A 1,054-nucleotide genomic window follows, 5' to 3' on the forward strand; every position below is an offset into this window, starting at 1 on the left:
CGATTTGACTGAGAAACGAGGAAGTTATGAGCAAATGAAAATTGAGTAGAACCTGGAAATTTGGAATTCACAAATTATTCAAGGTACGGACGTTTCGAGTTGTACCTCATCGTGTAAACGTGAGTTTCCAATAATCTATTGATTGGACATGAAAGAGGATGTTCCAAGGAAGGTGTAGAAACAAACGGTGCGCGATTCGGGTAAGAAACGAGTGAGAACGGAGCAATCGAAGTCTGCCAGGACGGACCAGAAATGTAGAACGGACGGACTGGCAATGGCAGAACGGACGGACTGCTAGAGGCGGAACGAACGGACCACGAACGAGCGAGGAGCTGGGTCGAAATTGGGCCCAGACCATCCGTTCTAGGCCCAGAACGGACGGTCTGCTGGACAGAGCACGCAAGTGGCCAACTTGCTCCCTTGGGACGCGTATTCCTCTGCGTTTCCAGGCCCCACCGGCGGCAACTCGCCGTCCAACCTCACCAGGACATTGCAGGCTCGACCTTGGGCCTGGGCTTGAGCCCATTACGCCTCCCTCACACTCAATAAACCTCCCTCAACCCCCAGACTCAGCCATTTTCGGACTGAAACCAGAGGAAATAGAGAGAGAGAGAGAAAAGAGAGAGAAAAGGGGAGAAAGGAGGAGAGCCAGCGCAAGGGAAGTTCGGGAAAGCAAGGGGGGACATCCCTAGACTGTGTAGGAGAGGTTTTTGGTGAGGAACAAATCGGAAAACGCCACAAAATCCGGCCAAACCAGATCTGAGCCGAAACAGAGGTGAGTGGCTCGAGTTGCGTCTGTGTAAGCTCGTTTTCGTCGATGTGACTGTGTTATTTCGATGGTTTGTTGCTTGTATTAGATAGAGGACACTTCAATGAACATTTAGCAACAAACGGGACTGAATTTGGTTGAGAAATGAGGGAGATATGATCAAACGAAGTCGGACCAGAAAACTGTTTCGCGAGAGCGAAAACAGCCGGAACGGACGGACTATACGTCCAGAACGGACGGTCTGGGTGACCCAGACCGGACGGTCTGGCATCCCCAGACCGAATG

Source organism: Tarenaya hassleriana, unplaced genomic scaffold, assembly GCF_000463585.1.
Source record: "Tarenaya hassleriana unplaced genomic scaffold, ASM46358v1 Cleome3, whole genome shotgun sequence".
Taxonomy (NCBI): Eukaryota; Viridiplantae; Streptophyta; class Magnoliopsida; order Brassicales; family Cleomaceae; genus Tarenaya; species Tarenaya hassleriana.